Below are 20,159 nucleotides of genomic sequence, written 5' to 3'. Positions count from 1 at the left end.
CATGGAGGCCCATCAAACTAAAACCCAACTCCAGGCAGATGCATTAATTTAATAAACAATAAATTAGAATGCCATCTACATATTTTGGGTTCTGCATTACAAGATGGATGTAACAGTCCTGAGAAAAATGGAATTATTGTGCAGGGAACTTCAGTCCAAAAAGAGCTAGATTAGCAAGGCTATATTTTCTACAAATGGAATTGTATTTAAAGGGAATCTAACTATGTACACAAAAGAGTGAAAATGATAAGGATATATTAAAGAAGATAACAGAATGGTAGGTGGCTTATCTAGAAGATAAACACCAGTTGGGATGAGAGTCTGTTTCTTTGCTGTAAAATATATACAATCATCCCCTTTACAGGGCTTTTCTGAAATGCAAACATTCCAAGGGAATTTTAATTCTGAACATCACACACATCCAGCAATCCTTTGAAGCTTGCTAAAGATGAACAGAAGTTGTCACTTTTGCAAGACTAGCCCCATTATAGATTATAAAAGGGATAATTTTTTATTTTGAGCTATGTATTAAATTTTTAAATATTAGCCATTGCATATTTACAGTCATACCTTTTAATGTAGTTTCCCAATCTACCACAAGCCAATTCATAACAATACCTTCATGGTTTCCTTTGTTTAGATATACCCTGGTTTCAGACTGAACCAAATTACCTTTAATTTTGGTGTAAATTTTTATAATATTGTGATCACACTTCCCTGAATGCCCTTTATCTATTAAATTAATAATTAACTCTTTCTCATTGTACAATGCCAGATCTGAAATAGTCTGTGCCCTCTTTAGTTCCTCAAAGGGGAAAGAATTTCTTATTAACCACATGAATAATGTCTTCCATACTATTATTGTTAATTAGGTTTACCCAATCTATAAATAGGTTAATGCAGGAGCTCAGTTGCATTTTCATACTTGTACTGAAACAGTATAGATTCATAGAGTCACAGAGCACGGAAACAGGCCCTTTGGCCCAACTGGTCCATGCCAACCAAGATTCCCACCTAAGCTAGTCCCTTTTGCCTGTGTTTGGCCCACATCTCTCTGAACCCCTCCTATCCATGTACCTGTCCAGTTCCTTTTAAAGGTTGTTAATGTACCTGCCTCAGCCACTTCCTCTGGCAGATCATTCCACACAATGACCACCCTCTGGGTGAAAAAGTTGCCCCTCAGGTTCCTATTAAATCTCTCCACTCTCACCTTAAACCTACACCCTCTAGTTCTTGATTCCCCAACCCTGGGAAAAAGACTGAGTGTTTTCACCCTATCTATGCCCCTCATGATTTTATACACCTCTATAAAATCACCCCGCATTCTCCTATGCTCCAGTGCAAACAGTCCCAAGCTGCTCAACCTGTCTCCATAACTAAGTCCCTCAAATCCCGCAACATCCTCATAAATCTCCTCTGCACTCTTTCCAGCTTAATGGCATCTTTCCAATAGCAGGGTGACCAAAACTGAACACAATATTCCAAATGCGGCCTCACCAACATCTTGTACAACTGCAACATAACATCCCGACTTCTATACTCAATGCCCTGACTGATGAAGGCCTGCGTACCAAAAGCCTTCTTCACCACCCTGTCTACCTGTGATGCCACTTTCAGCAAACCATGTACTTGCACTCCTAGGTCTCTCTGTTCTACAACACCCCCCAGAGCCCTACCATTGACTGTGAACATCCTACCCTGATTTGTCTTCCCAAACCGCAACACCTCACTCTATTCCGAATTAAACTCTATTTGCCATTCCTTATCCCACTTAGCTGATCAAGATCCCTCTGTAAATCCTGATAATCATCTTCACTGTCATTGACACCACCTATCTTAGTGTCATCTGCAAATTTACTACCATATCTTGTATATTGTCATCCAAATCATTGATATAGATGACAAATAGCAATTGGCCCAGCACCAAGCCCTGGGGAAGACTACTAGTCACAGGCCTCCAGTCCAAAAAACAACCTTCCACCATCACCCTCTGCTTCCTACCATCAAGCCAACTCTGTATCCAATTAGCTAACTCTCCCTGGATCCCATGCAATCTAACTTTTCAAAGCAGCCTACCACGCAAAACCTTATCAAAGGCCTTACTGAAGTCCATATGGACCATGACTACCCCCCTGCCCTCATTGACCTTCTTGGTTACTCCTTCAAAAAATTCAATCAAGATCATGAGATGTGATCTCCCATGCACAAAGCTGTACTGACCATCCCTAATCAACCAGTCTTTCCAAATGCTTGTATATCTTATCCCTCAGAATCTAGTAACTTACCTACCACAGATGTTAGGCCTACTGGTCTATAGTTCCCAGGTTTTTCTTTGCAGCCCTTCTTAAATAAGGGCACAACATTAGCCACCCTCCAGTCTTCATTCACTACCCTCCAGTACCCTTGCGGGCTTTTCAATGGATTGTTCCAAGAAAAGGCCAAACTGCAGGAACACAAAATTATGTGAAAGAGCCTTTTTCTTCCCTGCTTGCATTCCCTCACTTGAGGGCATCCAGACATAACTAATACCACTTTTTCCAAGTTAGCACAGACAAGATTGGTTACTGCAGCAACATCCAACCCATGGTTCACAGGGTTATTTGAATTCTTTGAAGTATTAGCCAAGATAGCAAACTAAGGCTACCAGATGAATATAATTGGATTTTCAGAAGGAACTTTACAAAATTGCATGCACAAGAGTTCTGAAGGTTAAGTCTTGCAGAATTAATGTCACATTACCAAACCGATTGGAAACCCAGGTGGCAAAACAAAGCTGAAGATAATAAATGGAAAAAAAAATTATGCAGGTGATGTTGTGCCCTAAGCGCACTGTTCAAAATTGGTGTGATTTGAAGGTGAGTGTTTATAATATAATAGTCTACTGATGATTTTGTGTTACCTGGCTAGATGATAAATATAAATTAGTAGATCAGAGCAAACAAAGCTTAGGAAATACATTTGAATTTCATGTGAATAAATGTAGTGGAATGTATGTTGGAGTAGAAAGTGCAACAATGTGCATATGTAGAAGGAGTGGCTGTTCATAAAGGTCAAGACCCCTGTTTCCCCTCTCTCCGCCTCAGCCCCATCCATTAATGTTGTAATAAATATGAACCTCTGATCAAGAAAGTTAAGTAAATACAATAATGAAAAATAAGGTAGGTTTATAGATACTACATGGCATTTACAGCTCAGAACCTGAAATGACCAAATTTAGGCATTTCAATGCAACTTGATGTTGTCTAGTGCATTATCTAAAATCCATGAGAGGATTGCAAGTAATAGTCGGAGGTTCTGTTCTGACTAAGTCTAAACCTCAAACTGTCCTTGTCTCATAGCTGTCAAGGGACTATTGATTTATAGCCCTTGCTGCTCCAGCACTGAGTGTTGATGATGCTGGCAGATATTGTCCCAAGTAGAACCTTCTCCACTCATGTTGGACATCTTTCTGTCATGCAAAAAGAAGTTAGTGAACAATTCTTGCAAGGGAGAGTGAAATGTGGATCTACTGCTTACAATGCACATACTGAGAAGGTGAAAGTGAAAACTGGATGTGGAAGTGCTCAGTGGAAAGTGGTTATATCAAGAGTAAGAAGGAGTCCAAGAGAAGTGCTGATTCTGCAAAGGGAATATGAGACCAGCAATTTTGTTAATGTAGCAAGGAAAAGGTGCAGTTGTATTTGGAATAGTAGGTTAAGGTGACGAATGATGATTGATAAAGGATGTGCATGAGGTTAGGGAAATGTTTAGAATGTTGGAGGAAGTTGAAAAAGCTTTGGAACTTTGGTGTGAAACATTACTCATTCTTATGGAGTAAGCCTTTGGCCTAGTGCTAGCATTCCTGCCTCAAGAGCAAGAAGGGTGAAAGGTCTGCGCCTTACCCAGAATCTGATAAACCAAGACTATAGTTTGTAAATATTGAGTACATCTGACAGAGTATTTGAGATCAGACAGCAACCACCAGCTCAGTGGTAGTATTCCCTTTTCAGTAGAGTTCAGGCCCGCTCCAGAAAGAGCCTGGGAAGTGGAAAGTAGCTGGGTTTTCACCCAGCAAGGGTTTCTGTGGCCGACAATATAGCTCTTCAGTAGTCCTCTTTGAGAAAAGAAAGGAGAGTAACATGAAAGACTGTGGAGAAAGAAAAGGGGTAGGACAAATTGGATGGTTTTTTCATGGGCTGAATGGCTCCCTTTAGGGCTTCATCACTCTGTTGAAGGTATTCTAAAGATAACAACAATGAGACCACCAAAGGGTTCTCAGTTACTCCTCTCCAGTAGTTCAAGCATCACATGTGTGAGCTCTGAGTTTGGACATCCTGAGGCAGAACACAACAAGTAGGTGGCCTCATCCTTACTCGATCATTGACCATCTGTATTGCATCCAGGATTCAGACAAGGATGCATTCTGGATTCTCAATCCACCGAATGGACTGCACAACGTCCTCGGGCAAAGTTAGAGACAGAGGGGTCTGCTTCTTAATCAATAACTCATGGTGCTCGGATGTGACAGTCCTGGCGAGCTCCTGCTCAACCAGCCTGGAATATCTAACAGTGAAGTGTCGACCATACTACCTGCCACAGGAGTTCACTTCAGCTATCCTGATGGCAGTCTACATCCCACCCCAGATGGATATGAAGCCTGCACTCAATGAACTAACAACCTTGAAACAGGGTACCCTGAGGCCCTCTTCATTATTGCAGGTGACTTCAACCAGGCCAACCTCAAAAGTGTGTTATCAAAGTACTACCAGCACATCTCCTGTCCCACAAGGGGGCCTAACGCCCTTGACCATTGCTATACAACCATCAAAGATGCCTTCAGAGCCACCCCTCGCCCTCACGTTGGTAAATTAGACCACCAGGCTGTGCTCCTCCTCCCTGCATACAAACAGAAACTGAAACGGGAAGACCCAGTACAGAAAGTGGTGCGGTGCTGGTCTGAGGAAAGAGATGAGCTTCTAAACGACTGCTTTGAGTCAGTGGACTGGTCCATGTTCAAAGACTCAGCTGCCAGCCTTGAAGAGTATGCCACCACCATCACGGACTTTATCAGCAGGTGTGTTGAGGACTGTGTACCAAAGAGGACAATACGGGTGTTCCCAAACCAGAAACCACGGATGAATTGGGAGATCCACTCCTTACTGAAATAGAGAACTGCTGCATTTCAATCAGGTGACCCTGTCCTTTACAAGAAATTGAGATATGACCTGCGGAAAGCTATCAGGAATGCCAAGAGACAATACCTGTTCAAAACAGAGTCCCAGACCAGCTGTCATTTGTGGCAGGGCTTACATGCTATAATGGGCTAGAAAACAAAGTTAGGCTGCATAGTCAACAACAGTGCATCTCTTCCTGATGAGTTTAATGCATTCTATGCACGTTTTGAACAGAAGGAAAGCAGACTGTCACCACCCACCCCGACAGTCTACAATTCAACTGAACCAGAAGTCACCATTGAGGACGTAAGATCAGTCTTCCAGAGAGTGAGCCCGAGGAAAGCATCTGGCCCGGATGGTGTCCCTGGCCAAGTACTCAGATCTTGTGCTGATCAACTGGCGGGGGTATTTGCAGACATATTTAACCTCTCCCTGCTTCAATCTGAGGTTCCCACCTGTTTTAAGAAGACCACTATCATCCCGGTACCTAAGAAAAACAAGGTAATGTGTGTTACGGACTCAGTGAAAGTCCCTTTAAGATAGAGAGTGTGTGTGTATGTGTGTGTGGGGCGTGCTTACGTCAATGGAAGATAAAGGACATAATGACGTTGTTGAAGAAGTCAGAAGAAGAAGGAGAGAGAGAGAAGGGAGAGAGACACCAGCCTGCTTGTTTTCTCTATCGATGGATGAGAAACAATAACTGTGTCTGCCACTGAAACCCATGTATGGAAGTTGGAAGTAATCCGGTGGAGTTCACTTTGTTGCTGACCTGTAGAAGGAAACAGGTATTTGTGTGTGGACGACCACGATTCGGATGCTTTTCGGGGTGAGGAAGTCACTACCGAGTAAACACTGAAGTGTCGTTTGGGTTCCATCGTGGAACATTTGGATTTCATATGTACTCTCTCTATGTTTCTCTACGTCTACGTCTTATCTTCAGACAACGATGGTTGTTGAAGAAGCCCTTGCTCATGCTTCACCTTATGGCTTGCGGAACTGAATTTTAAGAACCATTCCGGAACTGGGAGCTTTGGACTTTGCCACACCCACACACACACGACGAGTTTAGTTTTGGGGTTAACGTTCGAGGTTTAACATTTTTGAATTCTAACATACTAACATTTTTACTTTTATTTTACGTATTATCATAAGTAGTAATTAATAAAATAGTTTTTAACACTAAATCATGCTCAGTGTGTTTCTTTTGTTGCTGGTTCGTGACATGTGCCTTAAATGACTACTGCCTGGTGGCTCTGACGTCCACCATCATGAAGTGCTTCGAGAGGCTGGACATGGCACGCATCAACTCCAGCCTCCCAGAAAACTTCAACCCACTACCATTTGCCCTCAGCTGAAACAGGTCTACAGTGGATGCCATCTCCCTGGCCCTACACTCAGCTCTGGAGCATCTGGACAGTAAAGAAACCTACGTTAGACTATTGTTTATTGACTACAGCTCTGCCTTCAATACTATAATACCAAACAAATTCATTACCAAACTCCAAGACCTGGAACTCAACACCTCCCTCTGTAACTGGATCCATGACTTTCTGACCAACAGACCACAATCAGTGAGGATAGGCAGCAACATCTCCAGCACGATTATTCTCAACACTGGTGCCCCACAAGGCTACATCCTCAGCCCTCTACTCTACTCCCTATACACTCATGACTGCATGGCCAGATTCTGCTCTAACTCCATCTACAAGTTTGCAGATGATACCACCGTTGTAGGCCGTATCTCAAGTAACGATGAGTCGGAGTACAAGAAGGAGATAGATAGCTTCATGACATGGTGTCATGACAACAACCTTTCCTTCAATATCAGCAAAACAAAAGAGCTGATCATTGACTTCAGGAAAGGGGCAGTGTACATGCACCTGTCTACATCAATGGTGCTGAGGTTGAAAGGGTTGCGAGCTTCAAGTTCCATGGAGTGAACATCACCAATAGCCTGTCCTGGTCCAAGCATATAGACATCACGGCCAAGAAAGTTCACCAGCGCCTCTACTTCCTCAAGAGGCTAAAGAAATTTGACATGTCCCCTTTGACACTGTCACGAACCAGCAACAAAAGAAACACACCGAGTCATGATTCGGTGTTAAAAACTATTTTATTAATCACTACTTATGATAATACATAAAATAAAAGTAAAAATGTTAGTACGTTAGAAATTCAAAAATGTTAAACCTTGAACGTTAACCCCAAAAAACTAAACTCATCGTGTGTGTGTGGCAAAGTCCCGAACTCCAAGTTCAGGAATGGTTCTTAAAGTTCAGTTCCGCAAGCCATAAGGTGAAACATGAGCAAAGGCTTCTTCCACAACCACCGTTGTCTGAAGATAAGCCGTAGATGTAGAGAACATAGGGAGAGTAATTATGAAATCCAAATGTTCCACAATGGAACCCAAACGACACTTCAGTGTTTACTCGGTAGTGACTTCCTCACCCTGAAAAGCATCCAAATCGTGGTCATCCACACAAGTACCTGTTTCCTTCTACAGGTCAACAACAAAGTGAACTCCACCGGATTACTTCCAATTTCCATACATGGATTTCTGTGGCAGACACAGTTATTGTTTCTCATTCATCGATAGAGAACACTAGCAGGCTGGTGTCTCTCTCCCTTCTCTCTCCCTTCTTCTGACCTCTTCAACAATGTCATTACGTCCTTTATCTTCTATTGACGTAAGCACGCCACACACACAGACACACACACACACACACAGACACACACAGACACACACAGACACACACACTCTCTCTATCTTAAAGGGACTTTCACCGAGTCCGTAACAACACTCACCAACTTTTATTGATGCACCACAGAAAGCATTCTATCTGGATGCACCACGGCTTGGTATGGCAACTGCTCTGCCCGGGACCACAAGAAACTGCAGAGAGTTGTGATACTGCCCAGAACATCACGGAAACCAGCCTCCCCTCCATGTCTATACCTCTCGCTGTCTTGGTGAAGCAGCCAGCATAATCAAAGTGCCCAGTCACCCAGGTTATTCCCTTCTCCCCTCTCCCATCAGACATAAAATACAGGAGCCTGAGGGCACATACCACCAGGCTCAAGGACAGCTTCTATCCAACTGTGATAAGACTACTGAACTGTTCCCTTATACGATGAGATGGACTCTTGATTTCACATTCTACCTTGTTATGACCTTACACCTTATTGTCTACCTGCAATGCACTCCCCTGCAGCTGTGACATTTTACTCTGTATTCTGCTAATTGTTTTTACCCCGTACTACCTCAATGCACTGGGTAATGAATTGATCTGTACGAACGGTATGCAAGACAAGTTTTTCACTGTACCTCGGTACAAGTGACAATAATAAACCTATACCAATTCCAATACCAATACATGATGCTCTAGAGCTAAAATCTCTACAATTTCTTAACAAGTCTGGTGCCTGGTATGTTTAAAGATTTTCAGCCCACTAGTTCAAAAAAAAGACTTCCATCTTCACCTGTTCTACGATGACCTCCAGTGAAGCTTCAAATATTTGAGTTTGTCTGCAACTCATTTTTCTGCAGTTTTTATTCTTCCACCACTCAAATAGCCAAATCAGCCAGCAAGGAATACGGATTTTCATTAACACTGTTCCTCAAAAGACAGTGAAAGCTCAGTAAATTAGCTAGGATATCCACCAGTCAAATTAAATTGGTGACAATTAAAATAGCTTAGGTTTCAACTCTCCTTCAAAACCTGCCATCCAACCAGTCCATGGTTTAAACTGGGACATGTCAGGATATCATAAATATTGACATTGAAGTGCCTGCAGAAGATGTATTACATTTTGGAACAGAGATTTTATAAAATTATTATTTTTATTCTATTTGTCCCTACGTTCCAGGAAATGACTTTATTACTAGTTCCAAACTTAAGCCAGAACACCAATCACAGAAGCTGGCAACAACAATGAGCAACAGATCTCAACAATGCTCACAGCTAGAATGTGGCTCAAAAGACAGTGTCCAGACTGTCTGCTGTGGAGCTAAGCCAGGAATATATATATACACACACACACACACCAATATTATTCTTGTATTATTCTTACTTGTCTTCTGCTTCATCTGACAAAAGCAGTTTGGATATGATTGATATCAAATTAGATTTTCTTTCTTGTAGCATTATGGCTTATGTTCTATATTATCTTTCTGAGTGGAGTGTCTAAAGTCATGACCTTACCTGCTTTACGTCTGTTTTCTGTGCTTTTGTCTCCAGACTAAAGTCTGTCATATCTGATTATTTAAAGAGACTGGATCATCCTATCCAAAGCTGGAAGTGGTCAAGCTCACATTTACCAAAAATAGTTTGCTTAAAACATAAACACTAAAATGACACTCACAGCAGATGCACACCTATTTATTCTGGTTGCCAAGGATTTACACAGTTATGCACTTTAGTCACATTTAGGTTTGGGAGCTGGGCACAAACAACAAAGTAATGAGCAGTGTTTCATCATGTTAGAGCTCTTAACATGCCAGTTCTCAACTGAACTACAGCTGTTAGTAGTGGATGGCTTGAGGTGAACTTTTATTAAGAGTGCTGAGATGGGAACCCCCTTCTCCAAAGTTTTACCTGTAAAGGTAAAGATGACATAAATGGAGAAGATTTGAGCATTAAAGGCCCCTTCCCCAAAAGCACTGAAAATCTCGTCTGAATACTGGGAATCTCATCTATCATTGCAACTGAGCTCAACCTTTACCAAAGATAAAATTAACTGAATCCTTTAGTCATGTACAACCAGGCCTTCTACTGCTTGTTAGAATCTGCATTTCTGTTCATGGTTCACACTGCTTCTTCCTCTCATAACCACAATCTAACACAATTGCAGTAACAATGCCCATCGACAAGTGGTGTCCTCTTTGTGTCAGCATATTACTCTGCGGTCTATAAAATCCCCAATTACAATCAATGATCAAATTTACAGTATAATTCAATCTTCCAGTTTCTGAAAAAAATGTGCTATGAAGTTAAAATTAAAAGCTTCTATCTTTGCAGATTAGACATTTAAATGTGAGAAGGTGACAAGTACATGCAGAGTTAAGTCATATAACAGTGCCCAAATGCTCCATGTGGTGCAACTATTATTGACAATTTTGTTCAGTGAAAATGGACCATTATACCTCTCTAGTTGCCCTGGCATTTGCAATCTTGGATATGTCTGAAACTGTTAGCTGTAATTTTTCAACTTTCAGTCCCCATGGACAGAAATTTAAAATGTTTGATTGCCACAGTAATGGAGAACTGCACTGCATTTCCTAATGTCTACTCACTCTTTCCTGTAAGGATCATGCACGGGTTTTTTAGAATATGATCCCCAAACCTGCCATGACTTCCTGGATTCTCTGGAAGGAAGCTTCCCTTCGTCCCTCATGAGTACTGCTAAGTGCTAGACTCACTTCACACATTAGAGGCAAAATGTAACACTTTTAAAAAACTGAAAATATAGGGACATTCAATTTCACCTGTACTTTTATAGTTATCACAAGTTTAAGTTCTAGACCAAGGTATATCCTTGCATTACAGTGTAACAGTGTACCTCACTGCTCTAAGGAGTAAGAATGCTGTCCAGTATCCAAGTATACAATAATGCATCAGATTAAAGATGTAAACGTCATGCACAGGGAGCCATTGGCAAAATCTTGCCTATTTTTCTGCCACTACTGCAATTTACCCTTGGAATGGTGAGCTGCAGCCCTCTAAGGGTTACTGTTTCATCAGCTGTTCTGCTCCCCCATTAAATTGTACAAAACATCAAACCATAGAACCATACAGCACAAAACAGGCCCTTTGGCCCACCATGTTGTGCCGTCCATCAAACCACCCTCACACTACCTAACCCCTTCCTCCCGCATATCCCCCCATCCCACACTCCTCCATATGCCTATCCAACAAGCTCTTGAACCTGTCCAATGTATCTGCCTCCACCACCACCCTAGGCAGTGCATTCCATGCACCAACCACTCTCTGGGTGAAAAACCTCCCCCTGACTTCTCCCCTGAACCTCCCACCCATAACCTTAAAGCCATGCCCTCTCGTCTTGAGCATTGGTGCCCTTGGAAGGAGGCGCTGACTGTCTACTCTATCTATTCCTCTCAATATTTTATATACCTCTGTCATGTCTCCTCTCATCCTCCTCCTTTCCAGTGAATAAAGCCCTAGCACCTTAAGCCTCTCCTCATATTCAATACTCTCTAATCCAGGCAGCATCCTGGTAAATCTCCTCTGCACCCTCTCCAACGCCTCCACATCCTTCCTATAATGAGGCGACCAGAACTGAACACAGTACTCTAAGTGTGGCCTAACTAGAGTTTTGTAAAGCTGCATCATCACCTCGCGGCTCTTAAACTCAATCCCGCGACTTATGAAAGCCAACATCCCATTGGCCTTCTTAACTGCTCTTTCCACCTGTGAGGCAACTTTCAATGAACTGTGAATATGAACCCCCAGATCCCTCTGCTCCTCCACACTGCCAAGTACCTTGCCATTCACCCAGTACTCTGCCCTGGAGTTTGTCCTTCCAAAGTGTACCACCTCACACTTCTCTGGATTGAACTCCATTTGCCACTTGTCAGCCCAGCTCTGCATCCTATCAATATCCCTCTGTAAGCTCCGACAGCCCTCCACACTATCCACAACACCGCCTATCTTAGTGTCGTCTGCAAACTTACTAACCCAGCCCTCCACCCTCTCATCTAAGTCATCTATAAATATCACAAAAAGTAGAGGTCCCAGAACCGATCCCTGCAGGACACCACTAGTCACTGCCTTCCAATCTGAGGGCACTCCTTCCACCACAACCCTCTGCTTTCTACAGGCAAGCCAATTCCTAATCCACACAGCCAAGCTTCCTTGGATTCCTTGGCCTCTGACCTTCTGAAGAAGCCTACCATGAGGAACCTTATCAAACGCCTTACTAAAATCCATGTAAACCACGTCCACCGCACTGCCCTCATCAATCTTCCTGGTCACCTCCTCAAAGAACTCTATCAGGCTTGGGAGGCAAGATCTTCCCTTCACAAAGCTATGTTGGCTGTCCCTAATCAGTCCATGATTCTCTAGGTGTTCATAAATCCTATCCCTTAGAATCCTTTCTAACAGCTTACCCACCACAGACGTGAGACTCACTGGTCTATAATTCCCTGGCCTATCCCTATTACCTTTTTTGAACAAGGGGACAACATTTGCAACCCTCCAATCCTCTGGCACCATCCCCATGGACGACGAGGACTCAAAGATCCTTACCAGTGGCTCAACAATCTCCTCCCTAGCCTCTCAAAGCAGCCTGGGGAAAATCCCGTCAGGCCCCGGAGATTTATCTGCCTTAATATTACTTAACAACTTCAACACATCCTCTCTCTTGATATCTACAACCTCGAGAACATTACCCCTACCAGCACTCCCTTCCGCATCATCAAGACCCCTCTCCCTGGTGAATACCGAAGAGAAGTACTCATTGAGAACTTCTCCCACTTCCGCCGCCTCCAGGCAAATTCTCCCACCTTTGTCCTTAATTGGACCTACCTTTACCCTAGCCATCCTCCTACCCTTCACGTACTTGAAAAAGGCCTTGGGATTTTCCTTAACCCTACTAGCCAAAGCCTTTTCATGTCCCCTTGTAGCCCTCCTCAGCCCTTTCTTAAGTTCCTTCCTTGCTACCCTATATCAAGCTCACTGAGAAAGTTTTTCTTGTACCAGCAACCTATTCAAGTTGGAAAATGATACACAGACCAAGTATTTTTCCATTAAGGAGATGGAGTATCAAAAATCAGAGCTCCATGGATGACCAAACAGAGAAAGGCGTTTTGGCAAAAAAATCAATGAAGGAATGCAATTAAAAAACACACAGAATACAGAAGGCTCAAGTAGAAATTGAAAAAAAGGGCAAAGGGAGAACATTAAATCCAGCTAGCAAATTCCATAAATCCAAACATCCTTCAAGAATACAAAATCTTAAAGAAAAAATCTGGCACAATGAAAGGGAAACTTTTGGAGGCACAGAACATGCCTGACATACTAAAAGAGTACCATATAAATGTTACCGCAAAGAGAATGTTAATAGAGGGAAAAGCAGAAATAATAGATAGGATAAAACAGATGTAAAGGAATTGTTAAATAAGGTGGCATATTTCACTGCTGTCAGGTTACCTGGCTCAGATGGTTTGGATCCCAGGTTGCTAAAGAAAGTTAAGCTGGGAACATCAAAACTTTGGCCACAATACTTCAATCTTCCTTGGATACGAGTGTTGGCTGAGGACTAGAGGATAGGAAACCTCTGTTCAATTAATGGGAAAAGGATAAACCTGCTAACTGCAACTCAATAGGTCTAACACCAGTGGTCATTGAGGTCTTGTAAAAACAGAAATTTGTAGAAGATAGCCAGTACAATTTGTTAAAGGCAAATCACATCAGTGTAACCTGATCGAGTTCTTCGATGAAATAACAGAGGTTGATGAAGCTAGTGCAACAGCATACACATGCAGGTTTATAAAGGATAAATAACTGTCATATTTGGAAAATAGAAACAAGAAGTATTAAGGGAAAACTATAGTGAGTACATAATTGGTTCAGACAAAGGAAACAGAGAGTGGTGATGAATGGATAATTTTCTGACTGGAAAGATTATGTAGTGGGATTTTCCAAAGGTCTGTATGATGACGATTGCTTTTCATATGTTATATAGACAACCCAAATTTCAGTATAGAGAGTATAAGTTTGAAATTTTTAGTTTATGCAAACCTTGGCATGTAATGTGCAGAATAGCAGCATATCTCAAATGGGCATAGGTCAGACTGAAGAAATGGACAGATACATGGCAGATGCAATTTAATGTAGATAAGTATGAAATGTATTTTGGCAGAAACAATACAGAAAGGCAATATAACTTAAGCATTAACCCTGCTAACTAAGGTGATGTTTGTTTTGTGAGCCAACCTGTACTTACAAAGACTGAATGTCAACTGTCTGACTGTCTATTTTCCTAAACCACCCCCCTCCCCAATATTGAACATCGAGCCATCACAGCTGCAGCTGTTCCCTGCATGGGTTCCAATTTTATAGTCCACTAGTCCCATATGGCCCACTTCATCTCCCTTCCAAAAAACCCGAAACAGGATTTGTTTTGGCAGACTGTTGATCGTTTTTTGTTTATCCCGTTGTCTTATTTCTTCCCTCCTGCATCTGCAATTTTACCTATTTTATCTGTTATTCTAATAGTTCCTTGACTATATTGGTTTTACTATGGAGGTCCAACACCCCTAACCCTCACCAAGACGCTCTGAGAGTCCTCTGCTTCTTCTGTGATGTGAGGCTTGACCACAATCCACCCCCCACCCTTTCATCTGAACAAATTGATTCACTTATTCAGACATCATCTCTTCCAAATAAATGATGTGACTCTAGGAACCTTTATAAAAGATATGTGGAACATTTTGTGTTCTGGTCCCACTGGGACACTTCTATCATCTCATTTTTTCAGCACATAGATGAATGCTATCATCCCAAATTAGAAAACTTTGATTTTTCTACTACTTTGCACCCCTTATTTTCACATGATCTAACTCAACTCCTTCCTTTCTTTCCCCACCTTCTCCATCTCCATTTCTAGAAATGTCCTATCAACCCATATCTACTATATAACCATATCACAGCCTCCTTAATTATTTATCCTCTCTCCTTGCTTTCTGCCAGTTTCTGCACCTCCACTCTATTTATTCACACAACACTACTTTTCAAGCAAGTGCTTTTGGTTGATCTTGCTTTTTTCTCAACCAAACCAAGGATTCCCTGCTTGGTTACATCTTCTACATCATCCCATTTCCCACACATCTGCCCTCACCTCTTTCCCTCTCTCATAGAACCACAATAAAATACTTTACATCTACAACAACTTCCAGAATTTCCACCACCTACAAAACATTTTGAAGAACACACTCCAAAGAAATTGGAAATCAGAAATTTATGCAATCTAAGTGGTTCTATTTTGAAAGCTGTGCAAGATCACAAGGACTCAGGAGTACGTATTCAGATATCTCTGTGGATGGCATGGCAAATTGATAAAGCTGTTAAGAAAATGTATGGGATACTTTGAAAATAAGACTTTGGTTTCAAAAACAAAGGATTCTTGCTATGTTATTAACCTGTGGTTAGGCCTCAGGAAAGGCATAGTATCCAATTGTGGATAGTCCCCTTCATAAAAGTTATCAAGGCCTCAGAGTACAAGGAGAGATTTGCAGGAGGATGCTAGGATCTAGCCAGGATTCAGTTATTACCTCTTTGCAACTGGATCCTTGACTTTCTCATCGGCAGACCTCAATCAGCACAGATCAGTAACAACATCTCCGCCTCACTGACCATCAACACAGGTGCACCTCAAGGCTGCATGTTTAGCTCCTGCTTCAATCTCTTTACGCCCACAACTGTGTGGCTAAGCACAGCTCCAATACTATCCACAAATTCGCTGACGACACCACTGTTGTTGGCCGAATCGTGGGTGATGATGAGCCAGCTTACTGGAGCAAGATAGGTCATCTGGTTGAGTGGTGCTGCAATAACAACCTCACGCTCAAAGTCAAAAAAAAACAGGGAACTAATCATTAACTTCAGGAGGGGGAAGTCAAGGAACCACGTGCCAGTTCCCACTGGTAGGTCAGAGGTGGAGAGAGTTAGCAGCTTCATATTCCTGGGCTTTAACATCTCGGATGACTTGTACTTGGCCCAGCACATCGATGCAATCACAAAGAAGGCGCGCCCGTCCCTTTACTTTCTTAGAAGCTTAAGAAGTCTTGGAATGTTACCAAATACTCTAACAAACCTCTACAGATACACTGTAGAAAGTATCCTAACTGGTTGTATTCTGACCTGGTATGGCAATTCCAACACACAGTAACAAAGAGGCTGTGGAGGGTAGTGATGTGGCCGTTCCATCAGGGGCACAGCCCTCCCCACCATTGAAAGCATCTACAGGAAGTGCTGCCTCAAGAAGGCATCTATCATCAAGGATCCCCACCATATGGGCCATGCCATCTTTTCACTGCTACCATCAGGCAAGCGGTACAGAAACCTAAATGTGTAACTTCACCCAGTTCAGGAACAGCTACTTCCCTACAACCATCAGGTTCTTGAACTGACCTGCACAACTCTAATCCTACCTCAGCAATGGAACACTATGAACCACCATGGACTTCTCTCTGATTGTGTTTGTTTTTTGACTAATGTCTTGCTTTGCAAATCTTGTATAATTTTTGCATAACATGTTCTGTGTGTTGTTGTCTGAATCTATGCGCCCGTGATGCTACTGCAAGCAAGGTTTTCATTGTATCTGTACCTCACTGTACATGTGCATATGACAATAAACACAATTTGACTTGACTTGGGAATCTGAGAAGCTTCTGTTTGGAGGAGAGAAGGCTAATGGGAGACCTGACTGATGTATTCAAAATCACAAAGTCTTTGTTAGAACAATGTGGGTGGAACTGTTTCCTCTGTCATTTGGTTTGGCAAATATGGGCAAAAGAACTAGGGGAAAAATTATGAGCTTTTTTTAAATACAAAGGTTAATATCTGGGAATCATTACCTGAAAGCATAATGGAATCAGATCCTTCAGGACCTTTCAAGAATAATTGAACATGTATCTGAATTATGGAAAACATAAGCAGGAGGTAACCCATTCAACTCTTCAAACCTGCTCCACCATTCAATACAATCATGGCTGGCCCTCTATCTCAATACCATATTCCCACCCTCTCCCCATACGTGATGATGCCTTTTGATCTAGAAATTTATATATCTTTTTTAAATATGTTCAGTGACTTGGCCTGTATGACCTTCAGTGATGGCAAATTATAGTTTCACCAGTGAATGAAGATATTTCTCCTAATCTTTGTTCTAAATCTTTTTCCCTGTAATCGGAGACCATGATCCATCTTCCTAGAAAGCAGAAATATTCTCCCCACATACTGTCTGCCTAGCCCAGTGGTTTTCAACCTTTTTCATGCTGCAGACCCCCAGAACATGTCCTTGTTAGATGGCGGACCCCCAAAGCCCACAAAAATCAAACAATCGGTAATTCATGCATACAACACTTAAATTACTGCACATAGACCCTATTGAAATAGTGACTATTTCAATCACCGATAATTACCAGCAGTGTCTTTCAGTGTTCAGTTCAATGTGAAGGTTGTGCCTGTTTTGCACCGCAGAGTTTGTCTAAACGTGGTGGTATGTGCGACAAACATACGCGTATGTCATCCTCAATATTCAGTCTTGATCTGTATTTGGTTTTCATGGCAGTGACTGCAGAAAATGCTATTTCACACAAGTAAGTGGTTGCAAATGGTAACAGAACATTGACGGCTTTGCCGGACAGCAGTGGATACTCCTGGGAACATGCTTTCCAGAACGACAACAGCAACATTCGGTTAAACTGCAAGCACAAAGTCCTGTGAGATGACAGTTCAGCCAATTCTTCTTGTTCACATCCAGTTAAATCAGTAAGCATGCATTCAAACCGATTTCGAATCCAATCAAACATGCTCATGTCATCGTCACCGAAATACTCATGGAAATAATGTGACAGCTGTTGAATATGGTTCAAAACGGTGCTCGCAATGGCCTCTGTCTTAGTCTCATTCACTGTCAGAAAGTCAGCCAGCAACGGAAACATATCATAGACGCCTTGCTCGCATCTTCCCTTCCAGATACGGAGTTTTTTCTGAAAGGCATTGATTTTGTCATGCGTTTTCAGAACATTTGAGCCAGGTCCTTGCAATGATAGATTTAAGCTGTTCAAAATGTTGAAAATATCTGCAGGATAAGCTAATCTGGCAACCCATGTCTCATCTGTCAAGAACTGTGCCAATGATCCTTTATGCTCATTTAGAAAAATGAGCAGTTCATCTCGCAATTCATATACACGCTGCACAACACAGCCTCGTGACAGCCATCTGACTTCTGTATGTAGCAACAAATGCTTATGCTTGGCTTCCATTTCACGGCATATGTTTTCAAACAAACGATGATTGAGCGGCCTGGCTTTGATAAAGTTAACGATTTTAATGCATGTGGAAAACACATCCGCAAGATTTTCATCCATATCCTTTGCAGCCAAAGCCTCACAGTGAATCATGCAGTGGGTTGCTGCTACATGTGGAGCGACTTCTTTCACTCGTGCGACTAGACCTGACTTCCGTTCTGTCATTGCAGCAGTACCATCCGTGCATACTCCAATACACTGTGTCCATGCCAATGCCGATTGCACAAAAAAAGTGTCAAGCACACGGAAAAGTTCTTCACTGGTTTTACGCCCTGCAAGCACCTTGCAAAAGAAAAAGTCTTCCAAAGCCTCTCCTTCCCGGCAATATCGAACATAAACCAACAACTGCGCAGCACTGGCAACATAAGTACTTTCATCGAACTGAAATGCAAATCTGACTTGCTGAAGACGTGCTATCAGCTGGCTCTGTATATCTTCCGCCACATCGCCAATTCTTCTGCTTACTGTGTTATCAGACAGTGGAATGGCTTTCAATTTTTGACTGGATTCTTTTCCCAGTACAACTTCGCACATATCTACTGCTGCAGGCAGTATAAGCTCTTCTCCAATTGTGTGAGGCTTTCTGGAACGTGCTATTCGTAATGCTACCAAATATGATGCTTCTCATTTACAGTGGCACAGGCTGTCATTTTGCCTTTCTGCTTGAGGTACAGCTCCTTTTGCCCTCAAAATATTCCTTCAGCTTACTGGCAATATCTGGATGTACTGTTGTTAAATGGCGCTTCAATTTCGCTGGTTTCATTTCATCGTTGGACAGTGTTTGCAAACACAGAGAGGTTGGTCCGCATTTGTTCCCACTGCGATGAAGCCATATGGAATGTATTCTGGATCGTACTTATGTTGTTTTCTCTTTCGGTCACCCTTATCCCCTTCGTCATCAGAATCTTCTGGTTTCTGGACAGCTTTTCTCTTCAGAAATTTCTCCATACTCAGCAATACACGCTGAACAGTTTAATTACTATTACTGATAAACAAAATTATCAAAACTAATCTAAAATTTACACACTTGCGCACTTTTCATTTAACAGTGACGTCACTGTGGCATAAGTGCATGGTAAGTAAGCAATATTATTAAGGCACACCAACAACATCACTCAGTCTCGCTAACACTACAGTGCACAACAGAATAGTAGTGAGTAGTGAACACTACTGACTTCTCTGACTACACAAATCAAATATTAAGCAGCAGCTTACCAGAAGGGAACACCGTTTAAGTCTCTAAGATTGTCGCCTATAACAGATAGAATAGATATGGCCAATTTTCTGAATAGTGGAAAACTGGAGCAAGCAAGTAAGCTACGTCTTTGTAACGGGTCGCTTTTCCATTTTTTTCTTGGCTTGCTCGCGGACCCCCTGGCAACCCGCCGGGGTCCGTGGACCACAGGTTGAAAACCTCTGGCCTAACCCAGTCAAAACTTATAAATTTCTATTCGATCCCCTTTTTTTTGTAAACTCTATAGTGAATACAAACCTAATCCACATGATCTCTCCTCATTTGCCACCATCCCAGGAATCAGCTAGGTGAAATGCTGTTGCAATCCCTCCACTGCAGATATATCCACGCTAGGTAAGGAGATCAAAACTGCACACAATACTCCAAGTGTGCTCTCACCAAGGTCTTGCCATCCTTGTTCTTGCACTCAAATCCTCTTGCTATGAATACCAACATACTATTTTCCATCTTAACTGCTTGCTGCTTCTGCATATTTACTTACAGTGACTGGAGTACAAGAAAACCAAGTTTCTTTGTATATCAACACTTCCAGTCAAACACCCTTTAAATAATACATCACTTTCTGTTTTTCCTACCAAAAATGGAAAACTTCACATTTATCCACATTATACTGTACACACCGTGTTTGTGCCACATGCACAATCTGTCTTTGCATCCTCCTCTCAATTCACAATCCCAGCCAGTTTAGTATCACAGC

The 20,159-nt window shown here is 42.1% G+C and overlaps 1 protein-coding gene across 1 annotated transcript in view; it reads left to right on the top strand.

The window, feature by feature from the left end:
* LOC127574538 (sperm-associated antigen 16 protein) overlaps window positions 1-20,159 on the top strand; it is a 624,219-nt gene that overhangs the window by 582,811 nt on the left and 21,249 nt on the right.

This window comes from Pristis pectinata, chromosome 1 (genome assembly GCF_009764475.1).
Source record: "Pristis pectinata isolate sPriPec2 chromosome 1, sPriPec2.1.pri, whole genome shotgun sequence".
Lineage (NCBI taxonomy): Eukaryota > Metazoa > Chordata > Chondrichthyes > Rhinopristiformes > Pristidae > Pristis > Pristis pectinata.
The sequence above is the reverse complement of the archived record's forward strand: the minus strand, read 5'-3'. Positions and strand labels throughout refer to the sequence as shown.